Raw genomic sequence first — 14,243 nt, 5'->3', positions numbered from 1 at the left:
CAACTGCGTTACCTCGGGGGGAAGACAGCCCCCAAGAGCCACAAATCACCTTCGGAGAAGATTCTCCAAAGTGGAACAAATTTCCAAACTCGCATTATCTCACATCCCTGCGGGAGAGACGGCCTCCACTTACCCGCTACCGGGAGAGAGCTGCAGTCTGCGGGTCCCGCCGCGTCCCGGAGAGATTTCCAGCGAACCGAGACGCGGACTGCACCGCCGGCGCCCGAGAAGCCCGGGCCGAGAGGACTGCGGGGCTCCCGAGGGTGCCAAGTTCCGAGAGGGGTCCAAGGGCGCGCAGCGGCCTCCGGAATCTAGCCGTCACTGGCAGTTTCTTTGCGCTCTCCTCCAGCTTTCTTGCTCGCTCTCGCACTCTCTCTCCCCTCCCTCGCTCTCATCCCTCTCTCTTCCCTCGGCTCCGACTCAGTGTGGGGAGTGACGTGACGTCAGCAGAGATTCCACCAAACTCCACTGCACAGTGGCGGGCGCGCGGGCGGGCGGGCGGCCGAGCCGGCAGCGCGGCGGGCGATCAAGGAGCGAGCGCGGCGCTCAGGAGGGCGCGGGGGGGAGCCAGCAGGGGCGACGGGAAACCCGGCAGGAGCAGGAGGTGAAGGCCCGCGGGCCCAGGAGCCGGGAGCCCGAGGAGGAGCCCGGGGAAAGAAACCAGGCGAGGGAGCCGGGCAGGGCGCTCAGACAGGAGCGGACAGAGCAGCAGGCGCGAGCACTCCCACTGTGGAAATGAGGGCAAGAAGGGAGGATGGGAAGGAGGAGAAGAAAAAGGATTCTGCGCCAAACCAGGAGCTCTCATAAATCAGAGGGGAAGGGCAAGGGCGTCGGGGAGACGTCGGGGAGAAACGTTCTCCTGGAGAGAGAGAGACAGAGAGACAGAGAGACAGAAAGACAGAGAGTGTGTGTGTGTGTGTGTGTGTGTGGAAACCCGGACGGGGAGGGAGGCAGGGACAGAGAAAGTGGCCTAAGAAATGGAACAAAGGACAGTATGCCTGGGTTTGTTTGGGGGCGAGGCTTGTAGGGTGTGAGTTTGATATGCCTGTGTGTGACCTTCTTTCAGGCCTTGCAAGGGTGAGGAAAGAGTTCATAGATACCAGGGATTGCGGAGGAAGGCCGGAAGCTGGAGAGAAGGTTGCGGGATGGGGTGAAAGAGGATGACAGCAGAAATCTGGAAAAGTGGGATGAGCAGGGGGTCGGTGAGATGGCTGGGTTTGGGAAGAGGGTAGGAGGGAGACAGCTAGAAGGGAGCTACCGGCTTGTCCTCCGCGGAAGGCCCAGCACAGCCGGCGGCGACACCATGTCGAGGTCAAGGCGAGTGGACCCGGCGCACAGCACCCGGTGTCTGCGCGCAGGTGGGCACGGCCGCGTACTGACCGGTGTGCACCGAGGGATTGCGCTGGACAAGGCTCCGGTGCTCATGGAGTCTAGAATTTCCTCTGCTGTACTTACACTCAACAAGTTCACTCCGGGTCACGGCTATCTCATTTTTTAAAATGACGAGGTTAAGGTTCCTGGCGGGCATGGTATTAAATTGCAAGGGATGGCAGTGGGGGTGGGAAAGGAAGCTCCCCTCAAATCCACATTTGCTCCTAAAAAATCGAAGAACGTGTGAAAACAGAAGGGTAAAAACAGAAGGGGCATTTGCCCCTCGCTCTCCGAAGCGTGCCCTACTTCTAAACCCTGATTTTCTGATTTCTTGACTCCAGCAAGGGCTTGTGTTTTGGTGGCCAGAAGATATTTTCGCTGTACCCCGCCTTTGAGTGGTAGGACTATAAACACCAGTCGCTGGAAGACCAGGTGGGAAGGCTCTGCCAGGCAAATTGGACAAAGTTCTTTCAGTCTCTAGGGCATCCTGTTAGTGTAGGTTTTTGGAAAGTGTGGGAAAACAACCACAGCTCCTGGTCCTATATTCTCATTAATATTATTTCCTGCATAGGAGCAAAACTCAACCAGGCCCACCATGAGAGAGGCCCCCCCATCTTTGGGGTCTCAGGAGAGGATAAAATCCCCTCTAAAAGTTGTATTGCTCTTCCTACATCAGTATACCAAATCTCGCAATTTTAAGAAAATATAATGACGCCAGGAGAATGTGTGTGAAATATATACATCTTTGAAAGCCTGGTGTTTAAAATAACCCAGGTCACCATATAGGTGCTGGGCTTTCCCTACATTTGGGAGCTGTCTGGAATATGTTATGTGTTTTCTTGAATTACTCCGTGTTTTGAATTCATTTGAGTTAGCAGTAAAAACAGGCAAACAAACTTGCTCAATTTGTTTTGAGTGCTAAATCCCTTCACTTTGAAATAGCTAACAGTCGACAGATGGACTCATTTTATGGAAAGGGTTAGCCTCTTCAGCCAGGAAGAAAACTGACGAGAAGTCTAGATTTTTAAGCCATTTCTAACCTCCACATAACATCCGTGAAAACTCAAACTTTCTCTCTTTACTGGTGGAAATTCAAGACGGTTTTATTTAAGGGGAGAGAAATGAGGGGGAAATGCCCGCGTGCTGTTTTTACTTTTATTTCCCCTCTGTCTCGGAGGATTTCTATTTCTGATTTCTGAAATCGTGCTGAGGCAAGAAAATCAAATTTCTCCCAAGTCCCACGACTGAAATCTAAGGTCACAACATATCACATAATTTAGTCCAAGAAAGACATTTTCCTCTCTACCCATCAAAGATTTTTTGCCGCCTCCCCAGACCCCTGAGTTATGGTTTAATGTCTGCCTCCTTCTTTTCTTTTATTTTTATAGAGATTAAGAGACGCTCAGAGCAGAACAGCCTTGCCTTCATCTGGAGGCAAGGATGGAGAATCTCACGGAAAAGTGGGGAAAGAGTGAGAAAACCAGAGACAGTCGGAGACGCCCGGGGAGACAAGGGAAAGAGAAAGGCACTGCGCTGGAGAGACGCGCAGATAAGCGCGTGCCACCCCCTCCCCCTTTCAGTATTCCGAGGTTTGCAAACCGGGGCTGGGATGGAGGAGCTCCGGGAAGCTCACACTCCCCTCGCCCCCCTTCTGTCTGGAGTCTCGCCTGCCAGGGGCTAGTTAACCCCAGTCCCGGCCGCCGCAGACACCGCGCCGTGCTTTTGGGTCCTCGCCTCGCCCAGCGCCAGTGCAGCTGAAGTGAGCAGCTGGTGGGAAATGCAAATGGCTCCTGGAGAAATAGAAGATACAGAATGATTCTCATTCCCTCCTCGAGTGTGTGGAAGGAGCTGGACATACGTTTCATGCTCCTAATCCTTCTTTTACATTTTTAGTCATACTCCTATTAAACAACTAATTAATGCCCAGAACCACCAGGGAATACATTAGGCTTGCAGAGGAAAGGCAGGGTGCTGTGTGTGTGTGTGTGTGTGTGTGTGTGTGTGCTACAAACCACCGACCGAGCTGATTTAAGACGTGGATTTCAGGTTTTTCTCTCGTCGGAGCAGAAATGGAAGAGTGGGCCCTGGCAATTGTATTTAGATTCCGATTACTTCAAATTAGAAGGGGGTGGAGGGAGCGTTCAAGCAAAGCAAGCAATTCCCTGCCCTGCAGATGTAAACAAGATTGTAGCATCAAAGGTACCAGCTCCTTAAGGGCCAGATCTCCTGGCTGGGAGCCGTGGTGGGGAGACACTGACCTTATATCAGTGAATTTCAAGGATGTTACACTTTTACATAAACAACCCTAGCGCCGATCGCCTGGTGAGATTCACTGTTCTAGAACATCTTACAAATTTTTTCCCCCAGAAGTAAATGTGCTTTTCACTTTTCCAAAATTTTGAACTATGTCTAAAGATAATAACTTTCCATTAAACCTGTGCGCTGCACCATTTTTCACTGCCCATTCCTTTTGTCTTTTTTGATGATCAGGTTTAATGTGTGTGTTGGGGGGGACAGAGAATTAGACATAAGGCAACCCCTCACCCCAATAAATCAGCATAGGAAAAGTGGTGCTGGTTACATGGGTTCAGAAAAGTTCTAGTGAGATTCTGAATTATGCCCCTCCCTCTAACACTTTGAAACAAGTGACAGAACTGTTAGAATAAGGAGCATATTGTGAAACTCAGGGAGGACATAGCATTTTGTGATCAAAGCAGGGCAAAACCAAGGACAAATGTGGGGTGACCTCTGCCAACTTCCTCTCACCCAAGAGTTAGGATTTAGGAAAGGTACAGTATTATTTTCAAGCCCGCGGTGACTGGCTGCATGCTACCATTTACTTTTTTCACTCTGGATTATGATTTCAGCTCTGGCAAGCAATTTCCCCAGCTCCTTATCTGAAAACAAGCGAGTATGTAAATACCAATGGCTAAAGATGTTTAACTGCCTCAAACATTATTGATTTGTTGGCTGTTCTAAATTTTCTTCCCAGTCCAGGCCTTATTTCCAAATTTATTCAGGAGGTCTGATCCTACCTCCGATGCTACAATACAATAATTGTTTTTTTTTTATAAGGGTGTTAAAGATGAACCAATTGATTTGCATATAAATTAAAATTACGATGTGTTGCCTATTCCGGTGTTTTATAATCATTTCGAAATTAGTACTTAACCACTTGAGCTAAAAGAATATATCAATGTCTGTATTGACTCACTAATGAATTACCTAATTAAAACGTCTCCTGATATTGGGCTCTGGAAAGATTGTCAAATCAAGGCATATTAGGGGAGAGATGGTTATTGGTAGGGGAAAAGACCAAGGTCTGGAACTCAGAACGGAGTTTCCGGTGATTCCAAGTTGTAATTTTGGAGCACGGGCCCTTCTCTGTTGTTAGTGATTTTGTGCTTATTTGTAAATAAATGAAGTGGAAGAAGCGCTCCGGAGGCCGCCGTCGCTCAGGCCGTTTGCTGTGGCAGGACTTTCCAGCTCGGACCTAGAAGCGCTCAATCCTGGGGCCAGCTGGGCCAGCGCGGGAGGTGTGTGGCCCCGCTGGCGGCCTGGCCAGCCAGCTCCTCTCCTCTCCCCTCGCCCGCCGGCTGGCGAACGGAGGCAGCGCTCTCTCGGCCCGAAGCGAGAGCTGGAAAAAGAGCCGACTTTTAATAGATATGCTAACTGAGCACTTACCTTCGTCCTGAGAATTGGAATAAAAGGTAGCTCTTCTTAAGAGAGACGGTGCAAAGGCACGCTAGGAGTTCAGAACAGGCTGGCGGCGGGAAATCTGTAGCCTGGGGGCTCGCCAACATCCCCTTTCATTTCAAGCACTTATTGATTTGCTGTTGTCATCTTTGGCGACGCAGAAGGACACTTGAAAGAATTTCTGATGGGGCTCTGATCTGAGAAAGGAGGTGACCTGCCCAGGCGCTCACCAAAATTCTTAATTACCACATCAACCGCTTTTTTAAAATCCCCCATCCCACCTCCTTCCCCCGTGGCAACTGGGTTTGCTTATTCTGAACTTTTTAATTATTCAGAAACTTCCTTCCCTCTCATTGGCTTCCCTTTTGCAGCGGTTTTCAATACAAGTCTTCCCTTCCTCCTCCCTTCCCCCACGGTAGGGTCTGTATATTGATCCCCCTGACCTTTGGCGCCTCCGGGCCTTCCGAAATCTCTCAATCTTTTTTAGATTTGAGGTTGGAAGTCTCCACCGTCTCCACTTTGTGCACACTCTCAGAGATAGGAAGAGTTACACAGACTGCCCTCAAACCCAGGGGATGCAACAGATGTTCCCTTTTCAGTTGTCTCTCGAAATCTGAAATGCCTGCCTATTTGCACTTGGATCTCTCTCTCTTCTGCATTCCCCTTTCAAAGCAGTTTGAACGGTTGTGTCCATGTGCCCACAACATCTCCACCTACATTCTTTACCAAATGGTAAACAAAGAGGAAATCATGCTGTAGATTGGTATACAGATTGCATTAGGAATCAGAATCCCCAATTTCAGGATTCCTCATTCAACTCTGGTTATCATCTACATTCAATCATTCCAAGCAGGAGACCCTCAGGAGCCTACATCATGGAGCATCAAGTAAAGCCGCAGTAAAAAGAATAATTTCAGGGTCATTTTCTTAGAATGCTAGTTATGTTTCTGAGTTTTGTTTGCAACCACCTATTTTCAGTATATGCAGAGTTAGGAAAAATATGTCAACATGGTTATTGGTGTTAAAGAGGAGAAATAACCTTGGGTTCAACAGTGAAAAAGAGACCCCTAAAGTCTACAAATCTCAGTGGTTTGATTTTGTTTATAATAGTGGGAGTAAATAAGACACAAACTGCCTTATATGTTTTATGTACACCCACTGATCTGAGTCCCCATTTAAAGCAGCTATACAGAATTTCTTTTAATTTACTATAGTGACTTTAGAAAGTAGAGCCATATGACATGGTGAACTGGGGGTAAACCCCTTGAGTTGATGCTTTCTGTAAGCTCAGGGGTTTAATATTGTTTGCGTATGATCTTTTTAGACCCTCTGCTGGGGTTTGTTAGTTCTCACCAGACTTCACATCATTGTTTAAATCTACCTTCACTGCAGCGCAAGTTCAATTACTGTTCTGAAGTAGACTTTCCTGCCAGTTTAATCTTGGTTTTCAAATAACAGAAATCTTTAATATAAAAAACCCTCAGTTTTTACTTCCTTCAGAACTTCTGTTTTGTTTTGCAAGTATTAATAATTAGTGTTACTATATGTGTTCCTTTTCCTTTTTGAGGAATGGGTTGTGTCCACTATCACCACCACCACCAGAGATAACAACATACAAAAAGTAAGCTCTTTTTTGTATAATAATTGGTACTTGAACTGCATCTGACTTAGTGTCATCCTACAAATGTACCTTGTGAACTTAACTTATACGCAGCATCAGGAATAGCTTTTCTCACAGACGATATGCTCTTTTCTGGGTTCTCATTTCTGGAGGAGTGGCCTTTAGAGCAATGAAGGCGGAAGGGGGCATTGGAGATCATCAGACACTTCAGCAGGAATAAGCCTGAGTCGAGTGAAGTGACTGATGCAGTGGTCAGGTCTCCCACTCTGACTTTCTCTTTAACTGGAGCCCTGAGTTGCTCACTCTGGGATCCCAAAGCACTCGGTATGTGTGTGGAGTCCTGCATCGTGGTCTGCACCAGGTTGGTTGTTTTATAGGTCTCTGGCTCAGTGATATTCTTTGGTTGTAGTTCTCATACTTACTGTCATAATGTCCACATTTAGGTTCTGATGCATTTAGGTGAAAACTGCTCTGTTAGTAAGCTCTAGCACACAGAAGAAACAGGACAAGTGAGGACTCACCAGGACTCAGACATGTTTAAATAGTATTAACTGTGTAAAAGCTTCTGGCTCTCCCAGCTCTCTAAACTTCATGTGGACCATGAGAAAATGCCTCTGGCTAATGAGGTCTGATAAATTCCACATTTAAGAAATAATAGCATTTGTATTGAGAACAAAGTGAAGTCAGGAAACCTGATACACACCAAATGGGTCTGGCAATTTGAATTGCTAATAATGGTAATAGCTAATATTTATAGAGTGATTATTTTGCCATTGTATTGATCATCACATTTATTTTTCATACTAATGTTGTAGGGTATGTACTGTCATTTTACAAATGAGGACAGTGAAGTTTGGAGTGATTGTATCATTGGCCCAAGGTCACCCACCTGAAAAGAGCAAGAGTTTCTAAGCACCGGAGTGCAGAGTGAGTAGGAAATTCCTTCATATCACGTAGGCAGTAAGTGGCACAGTGGGAATTTGAATCTAGATTTGTCTGTCTTCAGAGTTCCAAATGTTAACAAGTACACTGATAAGCAGAACTGGAGGGTCAGAAGCCTCTGAGGGAAAGAAATATAGAACTTCCACATGGAACATTTCAAAAAACAAAAGGAAACTGCAGAAACAAGAAAAGCAAATATATTACCTGGGGGATAGAGAAAGAAATGTCTGAAGTGCGAGAGAGGAGGAAAAGAGAATTGTCTGAATAAAAGAAAGGCCAAACTCCAGTATCTGTCATGGGCCAGTCATCCCAGGAAAGAGAAAGAAGTTCAGGGATGTTTGTGAACAGTAGGAAAATTAATGGTCAGGTTGGTCTGAGCCTAATAAGACCCGGGAATCTAGTTTATAAGATCTCTTTTCCCAGAGATTCTAAGGGAGTATAAAATATCTAAATTAAGGTTTGAGTAGTTTTATCCCAGAACCAAAGAGAGATGAATGTAAGGATTGAGTAATAAGAACATCCATGTTGTAATAAGAATAAGGACAACATGCAGGTGGAGTGGGGAGTGAAATCTAGAAAAACCTGTTAGGAATCTGGTTGTTGTGCTAATCTGTGCCAGGCTCAAAGGAGAGATGGATTCCTACCTATCTTTACCTACTTCTGTCTGATTTGTATCCTAAGAGCTCTATTACTGTAGTCAAGTCACTTGAAATTTTAAATGAGATGACTTCCTATGCTGAAGAAGAAACCGTGAGTGGAGGGGTGTCAGGAGACAAATGAAGGGGAGAAATAACAATCCCAAGGACACTGTCTGTGGGAACATCCGTGGACCAGTTGCTGGTAGAACATTCGCCAGGAGAGGATGCCAAGGAACCTTCCACCAGGACCATTTCATCACCTCAGGCCCGTTACTGACCCCAAAGGTTCTTCCCAATTCAAGTTTGTCTCTTTGTCAAAAAGGAGCCACCATTGATTCCACATGGCTTTTTCCAAAAGGGAGAGATTCATATAAGTGTATGCATGGAGTCCCAATTTTATATAAGACAAAAAAAAGGAAGAATCAATCCAGTTTCCTATTTTCTGGCAATGAACATCCCATTCCTTTGGGATGTGTGTAGAGTAAGGAAGCATGAAGAGTAAGTTCATATAAAGGAAAGTGGCATGTGAGTTCATTTCAAGGGGGATCTCAACTCATTCTGTCACAGGAATCCAGACTATCTCCAGTAAATGCCATGGTATTTTTGAAAGAAAAATTTGAGGACACACACTCTTATTTTTCATCTCTATCCTGTGGGTCTCACAGTATTTTCTTCCTAAACAGGGAAGAGAAATTAGGCTTCAAAGGAATAAAGAACTAGAAAGGATCTAGAAGATGCCCTCGTCCAATGTTTAAATTACTCCCAGAAAGATCATCAGTAATTCTTTACAGCATAGAGCACATTAAGGTCTACTGGTAATGCATTTGGATGCTTCACAATTTCATATATACACTGTGTATCTGTCTGAAGAGGTTGATATCATGTCAAGTAGCTCCAATGAATAGAGGGCATGAATAGAGGACCTTTGTAAATGTTTCAAAGGTCTTTTATCCTCAAAGAACTATATGAAAACATTATTAGCTTCATTTAATAGATATATAACTTTATTATAGAGACTTTTAGAGAGTTATCCCTGGTTGTGCTGCATGGCGCTGGAAGAACTAAATTAAAGATGAAGTCAGAAAATTCTACGTTCAAGGCTTTCCTAGCAGACACATCATTTCTTGGGGCTGGTTATCCTCTTTCTGTCTGAGTAAAGCACACGTTTGTTTGTAACTCTATCTGTGCTTCTGTTTGTCTGCCTGTGAGTAGTTTATCTTTTAATCCATCACTTTATCTCCTTGCTGGCTTTTTAATACACCATAAGTTAACCAATGTTGATGAAATTTCACCCTTCCCATGAGTGCTACTTGAGCAGATTGAGATGGTTGTCGTATTTGTCAAATATCACATGTAACCAACAGTGCTGCTGCTGTTTAAGTGCCATGATCTTGTGCTTATGTGGTCACTGTACACACACCACACCTTTTGTGACAAGGGGACCGCCTCCACTTATCAGCACGTTTGATATTTGTGCTGGCCCTTGGGCGGATGTTGATCATTTTGTTCATGTCACTCATGATGCTGTAACAACTGCCCTTTTGTTTGGAAGTGTGTTTTCTCACAAATGGGTTTAGTTTTGTTTCCCAAGCCTGACTTCAAGACACTGAAGTCACCGATTCATTTTATAATGTTTAAATTTCCTGAAAGAAAATGTTGGAGTAATATTGGGCCAAGTATGATTTTCCATGCATTTTCCTTATCTGGATAGAAATGTTCTTTCTTTTTTTAAATTCACATGTTCCACAATTTGGTAGGGGGGCAGGGTGGGGAGTTGTTTTTCCTGAATGTAACCAAAAGGATTCTTATTCATTTTCTTTTATTTTTCCTTCTTTTCTGTTTGGCTGTGTTATGTGGCATGTGGGAATTTAGTTCCCTGACCAGGGTAAGACTTGTGCCTCCTGCATTGGAAACATGGAGTCCCAACCACTGAACCACCAGGGAAGTCCTTTCATTTTCTTTCTTTTTTTTTTATATTTGCTCTCCTTATTCTCCCCTGAATTATTTCTTCTTTATCTCAGATATGCATTCCCTGGAAGATAACATCTTCCTCTCTCACAGGAGAGCAGCTGTGAATTGTGTGGGTTAAAGCTGCCTCCTTTCAGTTCTTTATTCTTTTTGCCACAGTTGGCAACTCATACTTCTTTTTCCAAAGCATTAATGTCATTTTACTGGTTTCTGATTTACAGAAATCAAGTAGGGTCTACAAAAGTCAATGAAAATGAAGATAATGCTTTTTATCTGGAAGGATTTATTTATTGTTTTCTTATATTTTAGAAAGAGGACATAAATCATACTCTTTCCTCATCTTCCACCCTTTCCAAATCCACAAGAATATGTGGAATACAGAGAAAAAATCACAAGAGGGAAAGGAATGACTCAACTCAACTAAAATGAGAAGAAAGGAGAGGAGGAATCTAAGATTGTGGTTCAACAAGATGATTCAGTTAATTTGGTAGGTTCATTTTGTGGTAATTTGCTAAGCTGAGCTCTGGAGGATGGAAATGTGTTTCTAGATCTTTAATGGGCATAAACTGAGTTTAAAAAGGCCAACCAAATCTTTTAATTATATGCAAATGATCACAGAAAAAGAAAAGAGAGATGGCTAAACAGATGTGGTAGGGTGCAGGGTTGGGCAAAGATGAGAGAATATTAGAGTCGGCTGCTTTGCAAATTGATTTAGGAGACTGCTGAGTCTTTCGCTTCCCAGATTAAATTTAAATAGTATTACATTTTTAAATAGAAAATTTACTTCTAATTTCAGATGAAGTTAACATCTCACCTCTTTAACATTATTTGTATTGTAAGGAATATCGTGATTTAGTTTAAATATTGCTATCTTAGTTTTTTCCTTTAATTACATCTTTTGGAGATTTGAAAAAAAGTAAGAAAGTACACTACTCCCAGGCCCTTCCAAGGACTATTTCACTTAAAAGCTACAGTTCATTTGCTGAGCTAGTCCTGACCTCAGAAATCTCCTGGAGTATAAGAAATGGCAAGGAGGAGGATTTGGATCAGGTTCAAGGCTGCTCTTGTTTTGCTTTGTTACCAAACCAGCAAACCTGAATCTTGCACAGGTATGGATATTTATGAGAGTTCTTCCCCAAAGGGTACATCCTGGATGCTCCGAGTCTGGAGGTCATGTAGCCCCAGTAGAATGAGGAGTGTTCTGGGAAAGAGGAGCTTGAGGAAGGAAGCTGGGACGGAAGTAGTGGAACCTTCAGGGTTCCTTCTCTTCTATCACCAGGTGCAGGAATCTTTGCTGCCCCCTCAGGAATCTGCTTCTGTATTCTGTTTATTACTGATGGGGTCATTGTCCTATGCAGGCCTGGCTACGCCCCATAGATAGTGGAAGGCAAAGACATGCTATGTGGAGTCAAAGAGTTGGGAGAAAACAAGAAAGCCACCCTTTCTTTGTAAAATTAAAAAAAAAAATTATATATATATATATATAATCTCTAAAATAGGATGAATTACTGATCTGGATAGAATTCATGGATTTTAATTGATTCATTATGTCTGATTTCCCACCTCAGGTGATAAGCAGATATTCAAAAACTGTGATTGATGTTATTCTGGATCTTTAAAACAACTGATAACCGGGCTGTGATATAATAGCCATGTGGTTTTTTTTTTTTCTTTACTACTATTAGGTTTTAGTTGAACTGAAAAAGATCTCAGTTGTTGGAAGTCATTGACTGTGGTTTTAATTATTATTTTGAACTATGGATTTTTCTGAATTTTTTATTCTTGCCAGAATTTTTTTCCTTTATATTTGAGTTCATACCTACATAAAAACACTTATGAGAATTAAGCTGTCATAAAACATTTAAGAAAGCTAAATCAGATATTTTTATTCTACTTAGAAGTAAAACAATTAAACTTTATAATAGAATTTTGCTTCATTTAATTTTTATCCTTTTTAATTAAAAAATGATTTAAAATAGTCACATGGTTATGAATATATTCTCCCTGTCTATACTCTGTATTCTATACATAGAGGAATGAATATGTGTTTAAATATTCTCTCCTGACTGCAGCCATGAAATTAAAAGACGCTTACTCCTTGGAAGGAAAGTTATGACCAACCTAGATAGCATATTCAAAAGCAGAGACATTACTTTGCCAACAAAGGTCCGTGTAGTCAAGGCTATGGTTTTTTCTGTGGTCATGTATGGATGTGAGAGTTGGACTGTGAAGAAAGCTGAGTGCCGAAGACTTGATGCTTTTGAACTGTGGTGTTGGAGAAGACTCTTGAGAATCCCTTGGACTGCAAGGAGATCCAACCAGTCCATTCTGAAGATCAGCCCTGGGATTTCTTTGGAAGGAATGATGCTAAAGTTGAAACTCCAGTACTTTGGCCACCTCATGCGAAGAGTTGACTCATTGGAAAAGACTCTGATACTGGGAGGGGTTGGGGGCAGGAGGAGAAGGGGACGACAGAGGATGAGATGGCTGGATGGCATCACTGACTCGATGGATGTGAGTCCGAGTGAACTCCAGGAGTTGGTGATGGACAGGGAGGCCTGGCGTGCTGTGATTCATGGGGTCGCAAAGAGTCGGACACGACTGACCGACTGATCTGATCTGATCTGATGTAAAGTATTATGATTTTAAATAGGCCACCCTGTATAAATGTATGTCTAAATATTTATGTACATATATACATACATTATATATCAACATTTCCTGTGAGTCCTATCTGCTTAGAATTTTGACAACAAAGACAAAGAATAAGATAAATAGTAATCAAATTGGGAAAGCTCTTTGACTCATTTAAAGAACTGAAATATAAATTCTTTTATATCACTTACAATTTATTTCTCAAATATGTTGTGAACTTGTGTAATGCTTGTTTAAGTTCTAGCACAAAATTTAACTGCATACCTCATTTAGTATAGGATAATGCTTAAGTGTAAAAATAATGCCTTATATTTTTACAAAGCATTGTGAAGTATTGATGAACTGTAAGAGAATAAGCAATCCAGTTCAGACTCTCCCTGCAGCTCCTACCTCTAATCTCTTCATTCATAGAGGTGATTTTCCTATAATAGTAATAGCTAGTTAAAATATATTTAATAAAGGATTGACTCTTAATTTAAATAAGAGTAAAGTCCCCATGGTAAGATTCTTAGTAAGGGTTATAAGGGAGCTTTTTATTTTTCCTCCCCAAGAACACCTTGGCACGGTTACATGTAATTAAAAAAGTATATGGCTTTAATCTGAAGCTGACTTTTCTTTGGAATAATGTTGGTGAGAGGTAATGAAAACCTCCTTGTCTCAGGCCAATTAAAAAAAATAAGTGACATGGTCTTGGTAGTATAAAATGATATGTTGAAATATTTTTAGATGGTGTACCATGTGCCAGTTTCAATCACTAGATTGTTTTGGCCCTGGGAAGGTAAAAATAGTCCCTTTTCATTCATCCAAATACTCTGTCAAAGAAGCTGGGTAGTTATTGTATTGTACTGAAACTGTATTGAAAGTACAGCAAGTTTGAAATTCATGAAAAATTTTATTTCTCCCTAAGAACATTAAACCATTCTGGATTATATTCTTTTGCTGCTGCTGCTGCTGCTGCTAAGTCGCTTCAGTCGTGTCCGACTCTGTGCGACCACATAGACAGCAGCCCACCAGGCTCCCCCGTCCCTGGGATTCTCCAGGCAAGAACACTGGAGTGGGTCACCATTTCCTTCTCCAGTGCATGAAAGTGAAAAGTGAAAGTGAAGTCGCTCAGTTGTGTCCGACTCTTAGCCACCCCATGGACTGCAGCCCACCAGGCTCCTCTGTCCACGGGATTTTCCAGGCAAGAGTACTGGAGTGGGTTGCCATTGCCTTCTCCGATTCTTTTGCTACTTACTCTTTATTTTTATTTTTTGCTACTTGCTTTAAAAATTTATTTATATGAAGAGAAAGTAGAAATCTGATTTGTTGTCATCTGTCATAATGAAGAGAAAATTCCTAAGTGACTTGGC

At 42.9% G+C, this 14,243-nt stretch overlaps 1 protein-coding gene across 1 annotated transcript in view; it reads right to left on the bottom strand.

Annotated features, from left to right (window-relative positions):
• The window catches only part of PITX2 (paired-like homeodomain 2), a 20,395-nt gene extending 19,993 nt beyond the window's left edge, over window positions 1-402 (bottom strand). Inside the window, exon 1 of the mRNA XM_010858531.1 lies at window positions 134-402. The gene's annotated coding sequence lies outside the window, so the exon portion shown is untranslated. The remainder of the gene's footprint in view (window positions 1-133) is intronic.
• Between the last annotated feature and the right edge of the window lie 13,841 nt (window positions 403-14,243).

The sequence above is a fragment of the Bison bison genome, unplaced genomic scaffold (assembly GCF_000754665.1).
Source record: "Bison bison bison isolate TAMUID 2011002044 unplaced genomic scaffold, Bison_UMD1.0 scf7180017864389, whole genome shotgun sequence".
NCBI classification, from domain to species: domain Eukaryota; kingdom Metazoa; phylum Chordata; class Mammalia; order Artiodactyla; family Bovidae; genus Bison; species Bison bison.
Note: the sequence above shows the minus strand (reverse complement) of the source record. Positions and strands in the feature narration are given on the sequence as shown.